This window comes from Pollachius pollachius (assembly GCF_949987615.1).
Source record: "Pollachius pollachius genome assembly, chromosome: 16".
Classification (NCBI taxonomy): Eukaryota; Metazoa; Chordata; class Actinopteri; order Gadiformes; family Gadidae; genus Pollachius; species Pollachius pollachius.
The window spans coordinates 20,757,774-20,770,993 of record NC_136949.1 but is presented as its reverse complement, the minus strand read 5'-3'; positions in this window follow the sequence as shown (position 1 = coordinate 20,770,993).

The following is a 13,220-nucleotide window of genomic DNA, read 5'->3' as shown; positions in this document are numbered from 1 at the left end:
GGTTCCTGCTGTCCCCCCATAAACCAAAAGCCTTTGTTAACCAGACGGTAAACGATTCATTGAAGCTCCTCAGGTTGTCATAAAAGGGGTCGCGGCTGTGCCTTATCACATGGAACCCATTGCTTCCCGACGCTCCCCAGGGGGTCAAGAAAACAAACCAACAAAAGGCAGCATGGGAACGGAATGTGAAAACAGATTACATCACACGAAAACAAAGGTTTACATTTTAGACAACCCTGAAGAAGAGCAGAATGGCAAGATCACACACGGAATAGTAAACAAAACCTAAGTTCATGAAGAAAAAGGGAACAACATCACAAAATTTGCAAACATTATTTCCATAGACTACTAGGCATGGTCCTAAGCATACTGCCGACCGGGCCGTGACATTGCTAATTTTACTGTCTGACCTCACCTCACACATTTGCAGCAAGCAATTGACTTTGTGTGAGACACAGACATCACAGACATCACACATCATGGTGTGTGTGTGTGTGTGTGTGTGTGTGTGTGTGGTCTAAAAATAGTGTGGGTTGTTCCGGTAGTTGATGTTAACTCTGATGCGTATCATTTTTGTGAAGACTATCTTTTCTACTAACATCATCATAGACAGCAGATATAAAAAGACTAAATGGATATGTCATGTTGTTTTACTTTTCGTAGGAACCGGGGGGGACGGGCGTAGGAACCGGGGGGGACGGAGGGGACGTGTCCCCTCCAATATCGGAGACAGGTGCATTTGTCCCACCTAAAAATTATACCGGATCTGTCAGGTTTCCAATATGTGTCCCCCCCAATGTTAAACTCATTCCTACGCCCCTGCTTCTAACATCCAGAATTAACATCCAAACAAACCACATTTATGTTGGACCTCAATCATTCATGTTCATAATGTTTTAATCTTTCTTGGATTGGTTCTCCAATACCTGGTTTTGTATTTATTTTGTCAAATAAAACCCCTTTTTGTCAGAACTCTGTGCTGCTGTTTTCTGCATTCAGTCCCACACAAACCATCTTAACATTACTGTGGGTTTCCCATCACGTTCAAAGACATTGTGGAGTGTGTGGATGGTTGAAGCAGCCTCACCTGGCCCCAGTCAGACTGATTAGACTCGGCCTGGGGGAGACTGCTCCTGTGGGGCATTGACCAATCAAGGATGACAGGTTGAACCAGCCGTCGCCACACACACACACACACACTCAGAATGCTCTGACGAGCCGGTACTGAACCCCTGCTCCGACTGTTAAAACGCTACCCACTCTGGAACATACCAGGGGTTTGTTTCCCAAAAGCATACTTAGCAACCTACCTCTTAGGGCCTCAACGGTTAATGGAAAGTGTTCCCCAAAAGTGCAGTACCGCCTCAAAATGTTAGGGTGTGGAACATCACTGGACATTTATTGGCTCACAAATATTATCTTTAACAACCCTGTTAGTTTTACATATGTGATAAGATTCTGGGCAGTGGGTTTTAAAGAAGAGAATATAGTGATAGCCTACAATTAAAAAAATAAATAAGCTAGGCCTGTATTAAGAGACATGCATCCTCTGCAGCAACAACACAATATGCTGCCCCCCTGTCAAAATGATAATAATAATAACAATAATAATAGTTGATCAGTTTTTTATACTGCTTTTCTAAATACTCAGACGCTTTACAAACATGAAAGGAATACATACAGACAGTACAGACAATAAAACAAAAGGGAAAAAAATAAACAACACCACAACATTAGGCAACACATTCAGAGAGCAGGAGAGAGTGGAAGATGGCGGATGATTTGTCAAATGTTGTAGGTGGTCCTGAAGAGATAGGTCTAAAGTTGACTTTTGAATGAACAGAGTGTATCAGAGTTTCGGATGGCCAGAGGGAGGGAGTTCCAGAGGGTAGGGGTGGCGATGGCGAAGCCTCTGTCCCCCAGGGTGCGATACTTGGTCTTGGTGATGGAGGTGAGAAGGTTGGCATCAGCGGAGCGTAGGCGGCAAGTGGGGGAGTGGTGATGGAGGAGATCTGTTATGTACGAGGGTGCAAAGTTGTTTAGAGCTTTGTAGGTGGTGAGGAGGATATTGAAATTGATGCGTTTTTTAATTGGAAGCCAATGAAGTTGACGGAGGATGGGAGTAATGTGTTCTCTGGAGGGGGAGTTAGTAAGCAGTCAAGCAGCAGAGCATTGTACATATTGCAATTTTTGAATAGAAGAATTGTTTCGTACAGGTTATTGGAGAGGAGGTATTACTTGAGTTGTGTTGCGACGGCTCTTTCCAGTAGTTTTGAGAGGAATGTGAGGTTGGAGATGGGTCTGAAGTTGTTGGGGTCGTCTGAGTCAAGGCCAGGTTTTTTAAGGAGGGGGGTGATGGCAGCAAGCTTAAGAGGTGGGGGAACGGTGCCAGAGTTTAGGGAGGAGTTGATGGTGTCTTTGATGAGTGAGGCGAGAGAGGTGAATCAGGCTTTGATGAGTTCAGAAGGCATGGTCCGGGGGGGGGGGGCTGGAAGATTTCATGGTGGAGAGTAGTGTTGCACCGATGCCATTTTTTGGCTCCGATACCGATACCGATACCTGGCTGTGCAGTATCGGCCGATACCGATACCATACCGATACCACTGTTTGAAATTGATGCGTGTGTGTGTGTATATATGAAGAGGTGCATACTACTTGGATGTAAAATCATTGCCATCATGGCTTTGTCAAGCTGCTGCCTACCTTTGTGAAGCAGGAAGACTAATACAAAGTGAATCCAGTAGAACTTTTTATTGCCTACCTGGTATGGGTGACAACAATAGCTGAATAAACTTTTGGCTCTCAAAGGCCAACATAGTGCAACATTCATGAAATTAGAACATGTATAATAGAAGTGAACAGTGCAACAGTAAGAAAGTAAAATACATTAAAATTTCATTACATTAAAAATACATTACAAACTCTTTAAAACCCTGAGTTTTGGCTCTCAAATGCCAAAATAGTGCAACTTTCATAAAATTATAACATAATACTAGTGTATAAAACTAGTGCAACAGTAAGAAGTATAATGTTAAATTGTATTAAAATAAGAAATAATATACATATGAGGTACATTTGAGAGATAGCTGCATTCATTTAACGTATATGAGGTAAGAACAAATAGCATTAATCAGTGACAGATCTGTCACACAACACCTAGTAGTGTTTACTCTTGTTTACTTTTGAGGATTCAAGTCTTTGGGGTTCAAGCTCAGGTACATTGGCAGATTTTTCTTGAGGAAGATTAGTGTTTCTACATGATCTCCTGACAGCCTATTCCTCTTCTCATCAAGTATGTTAGAAGCCGTGCTAAAAAGCCTCTCACTATCTACGCTGGTGGAGGGAGCGGAGAGAAACTTTGCAGCTGTAGTAGCCAGGGAGGGGAACCGTTCTTTATTCTTTCCCCAGTACTCGAATGGCCTCTCAGTGCGGTGGATTGTTTTCTCAGCCAGATATGTCTCTATCTGCACCTGTGTAACTGTGCTGCTGGCCCCACCTTGTTCAGCAGCATGCTCTTGCAGGAATTCCTCATACAGCCCCTTAAAGCAGCTGCTTGTGTTGGGCTCTGCTGTCATCCGTCGGGTCTTACTGGCTGGGTCTGCTGCCTCGGTGGTGGTTGTCTGCAGTGATGACTCCTCATTTTTCTCCACCTCTTGGGTCAGTGCACTTCTTGCAAGCTTGCTGCTCTCTGCACTTGTGAAGTATCTTCAGTAACAAAGTAAACAGAATGGCATAATATAGCTGTTAGCTCATATGCTGTTATTTATTTAGCACTGCATTTAATTACACACTAACACAAGATGTTTAAACTTTACACTATACAGCTCACAATTAAATTAACATACCTGTCTTTGTAACGTGGGTCCAATATGGTTGAAACAGAGTACAAGGGCTCCGCCTCAACGGTCTGGAATCTTGTGCCCATAGCTGCTAGAAGTGTCGCCTTCATTGTTTTTATCCCGCTGTCCTCTGTGGTCTGTTTGGCCAACAGACGCTTCAGGACGATGACTGAGGGGATGACCTCTGAAGTGGTGGAGGTGGCGATGCTGATCTGTTTTGTGATCTCTTCAAATGGAGCCAGAAGAGTGTTGATTTTCTCCAGCAAGGTCCAGTCACTTGCTGTCAGTGTTGCTGGGAGCTGATGGTCTGCAGCATAGAGTGAGATGGCACTCTTTTGCTCCAGCAGGCTCGCAGTCATATAAAAGGTGCTGTTCCAGCGGGTGGGAACATCTTGGATCAGACGTTTGACTGGCATTCCCAGTCCCGTCTGGACATTTTCAAGTCTTGATGTGGCCAATGGGGAATGTTTGAAGTGCCCAATTATTTTTCTCCCACTGGCCAGCGCATCGCTCACACTTCGCTGTGACAGCAGTCCATCGTGCACCACGAGTTGAATCATGTGCGAGAAACATCCCAGGCTGGAGACTCCCAGGTCCCTCATTGCCTTCTTCATATTGCTTGCATTGTCCCGAAGAATGGCATGGACCTTTAATAATAATAATAATAAGAAGAAGAATATTATTAATAATAATGTAATTATAATAATAAAAATTAACCAAAGCTTCGTGTTGAAATGTTAATTTGTTGACGGTAGAATTGTTTGATAAAAGCAATATAGCACTCGTGCGAGTGGGGTAGGTAAGGGATAATCCCTTACCTACCCCACTCCCACGAGTGCTATATTGCTTAAATAGACAAGTCGCAATAGAGAGCACCACACATACACACACACACACACACACACACACACACACACACACACACACACACACACACACACCCACACACACACACACACACACACACACACACACACACACCCACCCCTTTACGGCTCAAATTACTGCGGCAAATTACTGCGGCATTTCTTTCAAAGTCTAGACTAGAAAAGATACGTTACCTTTGACTTCGGGATGCTCCAGTTGAGCAGCATGCGCTCTATTGCTCCTGCAATAGCTTCGCCCGTGTGTGATCCCTTGAATTCATTCGCATGAAGTATGACGCTTTCTGGAGTGAATGTTTCCAAGTTTACCCAGTGGGCTGTCAAGCTAAGCAGGGAAAGTGGGGAGACTTGGCTGCTCGAGATGTCTGTTGAAAAGCTTATGGTCCCTGCCTCCCCTAGCTTTCCTAAAACATGCTCCGTTACTTTATGTTTCAGTGCAGGGATAGTCATCCCCGTGATGTATTTGCGACTTGGGACCTTAAACTTAGGTACTGCGTGAGCCATAAAAAGCCGGAAGCCCACGCTTTCAACGAAGGAGAGGGGCAGGTTACAGAGAACAGTCATCTCGGTTATTTTCTCGGACATCTGTCTTGCTGCTTCGCTCTTCTCGTCCCACTGCTCTTTCGCACGAAGTGAACTGACCAGGGATCGTTGCTGCGGTCCATCCCGCTTTCTCTTGCTAGCTGCAGTTGCCTCAGTCACGAACTCTTTGTGTTCGTTCACATGTTTCGACTTCAAATGTTTTATCATGTTCGAGGTATTGAAACTGCCCCGTTTAACTCCACCTCTCGAAACTTTCAGGTCGCAAATCTTGCATTTAGCCAATGTACTCGCCGGCGTTTCTATAATGAAATAATTCCACACTGCAGACATTTTCTTCTCCTGGTTTGTTTTCCCGCCGCATGAAAAAGACGGTTAAGAGCGGCTATTGGCCCGCTCTCATTGGTCTGGAGCAGGCAAATAGCGATAGTGAGTGTCGGGAGAGAGAAGGCTGCGTTTAAGTGACATACAAGCATCAAAATGGTATCGGTGCACCATTTGTTGGTACTCGCCGATTCCGATACCACCATTTTAGTGCTGGATCGGATCTCCTTCCGATACTGGTATCGGAATCGGTGCAACACTAGTGGAGAGTATTTTGGAGAGGTCTGCTGTGGTTATGGGTGAGAAGATGGAAAGCTGGTGGTCAGGGGTTGAAGGAAGTGGAGGTTCTGAGTCAAGTCTTGTGGCAAAGGAGGTGGCAAGCTGGTTGTGGATGATTTCTATCTTGGAGTGAAAAATTGATAGGAAGTTATTGCATTTTTCGTACGTTTTGGGAAACGCACCCCAGAGGGGTATTCCATCAAAGTCGATTAGGAAGGCGGCACTTAGTTGATTAAGCTCAGCTAGAACCAATGCAAACTCCCACTTGAGGCTAAAGCCGTTGCATCAATCCAGTTCAGCCTCGCCTTAATTCAAGCCAGGCAAACGTTATTGTGGATTACGCGCGCTCACGAGATATGTAACCAGCCCAGAACCGTGAATGTCGAATCATGGATCAAACGTCCAAAAAGAACAGAGCCAGATCTTTTCCAGCGGCGAACAAAAGCTGCTTGTGGAGGTCTATGAGGAATACAAGCATATAATAACTCAAAAAGGGAACACCGTAACCATTAATAAAAACAGGGAGGCCGCCTGGCAATAAAATATTTTAATTGCATAAGTAGTATTAAGCGTTACATATTTAAATGAAATCAGGGAGATAGTCTCAAGGTTACGTGTCGACTTGCACCCGGTCGTCCGGGGATCAATCCCCACTCAATTACTAATGTAGAAAGGATTACTGGAGAAATCAAAGAACTTTTCATGCCTTTCATTTTCCATTTCAATGAATATTAGAAATTGTCTAACCATAGTAATTACCTCAACAGAGGTGGTCTCGGCTGCCTGCCGAGAAATTCACCTGAATGGAATTTATGTGGCTGACAATTTCCTATGTCGCAGTGTCTTTGTCATTGTGACAAGAGCTTCACTATCAGTGAAGCTTTAATATTAACATTAACTTTACCATGGGTTTTTGCAAGTTATATTTGGGTTCTAGGGAAAGTGTAAAACATATTTATTGTATTAAAAGTCAATTGTTAGGTCTACTTTCTCTGACATAAAGGGATTTACAAAACTAAGCTAACGCCCAGAATTCTATGACATACTCTGGACGCAAACTCAGGTATTCCGTACCAGAGATGACGTGCTATACCACTCACCCAACTGCTGGCTATTGCTACTGATTCTGATTCAGAATACATAAATTGAATAAAAATGTGTTGAGAAAATACCCATGATAACAATAGATAGCAATTCATTAAATTATTTTATTTGCATCATTTAATCTTAGATTTTTAGTGAAAATATACACTGTTTGTACGCTATATATGTATATTTATGACAAAATCATGAGGACTAGGCTTGGCGGAACCTTCTGATGGTACACTTGTTGCCGACAGATGAGACTTGTCTGAAATACCGATCAATTAAGTCTGACAGTTAGACTGCTACCGACCTGGGGCCTCTACAAATAGTAAATTCTCCTAACCTTTATGCCTCCTTTCCTTAACCTTTGTGGAAAACGTCATCGGGTCAAGAAGAGATGAAAGGCAGGTCTCGGCCTTTCGAACATAGGGAAAGAGGGCACTGTTAAAAGGGGACATATTATGAAAACAACACTTTTCCTGGGATTTGGGGTGTTGTTTTGGGTCTCTGGTGCTCCCACACGCATTCAAACTTTGAAAAAAGTCTGTACATGATTCTTTGAGTGAGATATGCATTTCTGAAAGTACCCCGCCTACAGTTACCAAACGAGTGAGTCAGTTTCGGCGCCCCCTCCTACGTAGGAAGGGGGCACAGTTGAATATTACCTCCCACTTCCCCACTCCCCTCCAATCAGAGCATAGCTAAGATTTTGTGGACCAGCGGACGAGCAGCTCCGGCGGGGGGAACTCGGTGGCAGCTCAGCTCCGGGAGTACATCCCTTTCTCTGCCGGACTGCCGCCGAGCTCCCCCCGCCGGAGGAGGAGACATGGAGGAGAAAAGGATTGTACTCCCGGAGCTGAGCTGCCGGACTGCCGCCGAAGCCGTCCGGCTGCTCCGGCGTGTACTCCGGGAGCTGAACTGCCGCCGAAGATGGCAGGTCTCGGCAACATTCCGGCTGCTCCCGCTCGGGGAGCTCGGCGGTAGTCCGGCCGCTCAGCTCCCGGAGTATAATCCCTTTCTCCTCCATGACGCGGTTCATGGACTTCAGAGAGTCAAGGCCAAAGTTCCTTTCCCCCATTTCTTCTCAACCATGGCCGAGATATGCCTCACTACGAGTCTTTACTTGGTGTGGAAGTACCAGAGTACCAGATTCATAATATCATCCGAAGCGCACATAGCTTTTGGCCGTGATATAAGATATAATATTACGTAAATACCCATATATAATATTATTATTATACTATATTATATTATATAGATAAAGAGCTCCAGGAGTCCGCAAACAGCAACAATCCCTTTTCCTCCATGCTGTGGTTCACTCTGACAGCTCATTGGTCAATGGGCAGCAGCTCATTTGCATTAAAGCTACAGACACCAGAAACAGCGCATTCTGAAGGGACTGAAACAGAGGGGAATAGCGGAAGGCAAGATTTTTTTCATAAAAGCTATTTCGAGCAAACAGCTTCAAAAACATGTTTTCTGGAACTCATATACTATGTTTAGACGTTGAAAAAAACACCATAATATGTCTCCTTTAACGGCCCACTGGGAATTCTCTCCCGATTACCACTCAGCCAATGAGTCGCTAACGCAGCAGTTGGTCAATAAAAGAGCTAAACTACTGGAAAGCTATTTGATTCAGAAAACTTATATTCTTCAGGATCGCTGTGCTGCTCGCGGGAAGCTAGTCAACGAGAGGTCTTTCACACTTGCATTTTTATTGGTCACACTTGTTGGTAACGTAACTGTTGTGTTGACCAATCAAGTACATGTACTAACATTCTGTTGCCGGGGCGGACTTGACAGAAGAGGGCAGAGAGTCAGGGGAGAAAGAAAAAAACAAGTCGGGCAGAGGGCACCAAGGCCACAGTGGCCGATGGGCATACGATTTTAAGAAGGGCATCACGGCCAGATAGCGGGGCAACGACGGCTAGGGCCGTCATGGCCATCGTGAAATTCCCGGCCTGGTACCAACGACTCTTTCAAAGGCCAACTTGAAGCTAGAGCAGTAGCACAGAGGAGATGAGTGCGGAGAACCCTGCCGTCCGATCCAGTGTGTGTAACGGTAATGGAGCGTACGGCTGGTAACCATGACCATATCAGACAGACGCAACCTAAAACATTCAATAACATTTGTGATCCCAGGGGAAACATACATGTAACAGAACATTTACTTTGAGAATGTATTACTAGGGGTCCTATGGAAAACCTAGGAACCCTTTTGTATTCGTTAGTATTATAATTATTTTTAACTTGACATTTTGGATCCAAAAGTTATAACGGCAGGCTTGTAGATTTCGTAAAATGAGTAAGGGAGTCAAAAGATGGGCCACATAACACATAGGTGGCTTTTGTGATGGAAAATCCACATGTTGTCATGTTTTTCTTTATAAACGTAGGCTTTGTTTACTATTCCGTGTATGTTCTTACCACCCTACTATTCTTCAGGGTCTAAAATGCAAACCTTTGTGTTTCTTGTGATATATATATATATATATATATATATCTGTTTTCAAATTCCGTTTCTCTAGCTGCCTTTTGTAGGTTTGGGCCTGTTTTGACCCCCTGGGGAGTGTCGAGAAGCAAAGGGTTCCATGTGATACGACAAATAAAGTCAGACAATTGTGCTCTGGGACACGATCCAATAGATTACTTTTCATGAGCATGAGAACGAAATGTTTTTTAAGGGAAGTCTGCAGTAAAAAACGGGGAAATCAGAGTATCCCTACTACACTACATACTACTAACCCTTTGATACATTTGTTGTTTTGACACTTAACTAGTGCACTCTACAAAAAGGAGATTACTAACCTTCTCCACAACTTTGCAGAAGGTTTATGTATATGAATCTATATATATGGCTTGATAAGGACCTAATTATAGGCAGGACACCGACCAGTGAAACAGATGAAGTTAAGATGTTCTTCACAGGAGAGTTGTCTCCATGTTGGAGATTCCCTACTGGACACGCCCCCACAGGGGGAGGAATGGTGTGAGCCTTCGTCCCATTGGCTGAAGTCCATCGGGTCACCAGACATCCAAAACCAGGAGCTTCCTGAGAGGGACCTACCAACATTGAAATAGATAAAGATTTACCTGCGTGGAAGGAAGAATAATGTTCAGCTTTTGCATTAATCACTTCAACCCCTTAAGAGTTTAGCTTTCCTTTGCCACAGACTACGTATACAATGAGGTTGCACTCATCTTTCCAGATTACTTGCTCTGATGACTAACGATTTATTAGCCCAATGTGGGGATCAAACCCACGACCCTGAGATTAAGAGTCTCATGCTCTACCGACTGAGCTAACCGGGCATGTAAATGCTATTTAATGTTGCAAATTTTACACTGACCTTGTGTAGCTCGGACAATGAAAACCTATGACAATTTTTGGCAGCAGCGAGGATTTATTTCAGTGAGCCAATATCAGAGTCTGTGAAGTACAACTGAGATGTTATTATTGCAAATTGAAAAGTTAATCCAATACCCCACCAGGATGACTTGAAAATTGCAATCCATTGCAATTCTTGCCGGTCTCCAACGGAACTTGTAATTATGTCTAAAACACATTCATGTAATGGCAAGAGGTGAAAGAAAGCTGTGTAAGACAGTGGCTACTTTGCATTATGCTTTTCCCTGCCCACCAAAGAATGAAAGACAGATTGCTGTGAGTAGTGGACATATAGTTGACATTGACGGAAAATCCATTGTATAGATAATTTGCAGGTTTACAACCACTAGCAAAAAAAAGTTAATACAAGAGAGAGAAGCAGCAGGTACTGCTGGGATTTGAACCCAGGATCTCCTGTTTACTAGACAGGCACTTTAACCAACTAAGCCACAGCACCATTGAAGACTAAAAAAAAATGCTTAACCAAATTCTTGTACTAACCAGATAAGAAAGGAGTATCATTCTGTACTATTCTGTGGCAATGTGATAAAATATAAAAATAATGGGCATTTAAAGTCAAAGCTATTGTAGGGAGACACCTCTGGAGGTCACCCATCAACCCCTTAAGAGTTCAGCTTTCCTTTGACAGGAAATATGTACACAATGAGGTTGCACTCATTTTGACAGATTACTTGGGCTGGACTCATGATATAGCAGGCCAATGTGGTGCTTGAATCAAAGTCCCTGAGATTAAGAGTCTCATGCTCTATGACAATCTTTGGCAGCAGCCAGGTTTACTTTCGCAGAAAGAAATATCATAGTCTGTGAAGTAAAACTGAGATATTATTGCTAATGAAAAGTTAACCCAATACCCCATCAGGATGACTTGAAATTTGCAATCCATTGCAATTCTTGCCGGTCTCCAACGGAACTTGTAATTATGTCTAAAACACATTTATGTAATGGCAAGAGGTGAAAGAAAGCTGTGTAAGCCAGTGGCTACTTTGCATTATGCTTTTCTCTGGCCAACCAAGAGTGTAAGACACATTGCCGTGACTAGTGCACGCTCTAACGACTGAGTTTACCGGGTTTTATAATCTACTAGGCCCTGCCATTCTTCAATAGAAACAGGCCAAGACAAAGTAATCAACATGCATTAATCACTTCAACCCCTTAAGAGTTTGGCTTTCCTTTGCCACAGACTATGTATACAATGAGGTTGCACTCATCTTTCCAGACTACTTGCTCTGATGACTAAAGACTTATTATCCCAATATGGGGCTCCAACCCACGACCCTGAGATTAAGAGTCTCATGCTCTACCGACTGAGCTAACCGGGCATGTTAATGTAATTTAATGTTGCAAATTTTACACTGACCTTGTGTAGCTCGGACCATGAAAACCTATGACAAACTTTGGCAGCAGCGGGGATTTATTTCAGTGAGCCAATATCAGAGTCTGCGAAGTACAACTGAGATGTTATTATTGCTTATTGAAAAGTTAATCCAATACCCCACCAGGATGACTTGAAAATTGCAATCCATTGCAATTCTTGCCGGTCTCCAACGGAACTTGTAATTATGTCTAAAACACATTCATGTAATGGCAAGAGGTGAAAGAAAGCTGTGTAAGACAGTGGCTCCTTTGCATTATGTTTTTCCCTGCCCACCAAAGAATGAAAGACAGATTGCTGTGAGTAGTGGACATATAGTTGACATTGACGGAAAATCCATTGTATTTGCAGGTTTACAACCACTAGCAAAAAAAAGTTAATACAAGAGAGAGAATAGCAGGTACTGCTGGGATTTGAACCCAGGATCTCCTGTTTACTAGACAGGCACTTTAACCAACTAAGCCACAGCACCATTAAAGACTAAAAAAAAATGCTTCACCAAATTCTTGTACTAACCAGATAAGAAAGGAGTATCATTCTGTACTATTCTGTGGCAATGTGATAAAATATAAAAATAATGGGCATTTAAAGTCAAAGCTATTGTAGGGAGACACCTCTGGAGGTCACCCATCAACCCCTTAAGACTTCAGCTTTCCTTTGACAGGAAATATGTACACAATGAGGTTGCACTCATTTTGACAGATTACTTGGGCTGATGACTCATGATATAGCAGCCCAATGTGGTGCTTGAATCAAAGTCCCTGAGATTAAGAGTCTCATGCTCTATGACAATCTTTGGCAGCAGCCAGGTTTACTTTCGCAGAAAGAAATATCATAGTCTGTGAAGTAAAACTGAGATATTATTGCTAATGAAAAGTTAACCCAATACCCCATCAGGATGACTTGAAATTTGCAATCCATTGCAATTCTTGCCGGTCTCCAACGGAACTTGTAATTATGTCTAAAACACATTTATGTAATGGCAAGAGGTGAAAAAAAGCTGTGTAAGCCAGTGGCTACTTTGCATTATGCTTTTATCTGGCCAACCAAGAGTGTAAGACACATTGCCGTGACTAGTGCACGCTCTAACGACTGAGTTTACCGGGTTTTATAATCTACTAGGCCCTGCCATTCTTCAATAGAAACAGGCCAAGACAAAGTAATCAACATGCATTAATCACTTCAACCCCTTAAGAGTTTGGCTTTCCTTTGCCACAGACTATGTATACAATGAGGTTGCACTCATCTTTCCAGACTACTTGCTCTGATGACTAAAGACTTATTATCCCAATATGGGGCTCCAACCCACGACCCTGAGATTAAGAGTCTCATGCTCTACCGACTGAGCTAACCGGGCATGTTAATGTAATTTAATGTTGCAAATTTTACACTGACCTTGTGTAGCTCGGACCATGAAAACCTATGCAAATCTTTGGCAGCAGCGGGGATTTATTTCAGTGAGCCAATATCAGAGTCTGCGAAGT